Genomic DNA, 329 nt, shown 5'->3' on the forward strand with positions numbered 1-329 from the left:
TTGGGTGTTTAGTCTATTGATAGTATAATTTCCATCCGTTTGATTGTGAGTTTGTGTCTAGTCAATTGATAGTATAATTTCCATCCGTTTTNTGTGTGTCTAGTCAATTGATAGTATAATTTCCATCCGTTTGATTGTGAGTGTGTGTCTAGTCAATTGATAGTATAATTTCCATCCGTTTGATTGTGAGTGTGTGTCTAGTCAATCGATAGTATAATTTCCATCCGTTTGATTGTTAGTGTGTGTCTAGTCAATTGATGGAAAATTTCCATCCGTTTGATTAGGAGTGTGTGTCTAGTCAATTGATAGTATAATCTCCATCCGTTTGA

The sequence above is a fragment of the Mizuhopecten yessoensis genome, unplaced genomic scaffold (assembly GCF_002113885.1).
Source record: "Mizuhopecten yessoensis strain PY_sf001 unplaced genomic scaffold, ASM211388v2 scaffold1623, whole genome shotgun sequence".
Taxonomy (NCBI): Eukaryota; Metazoa; Mollusca; class Bivalvia; order Pectinida; family Pectinidae; genus Mizuhopecten; species Mizuhopecten yessoensis.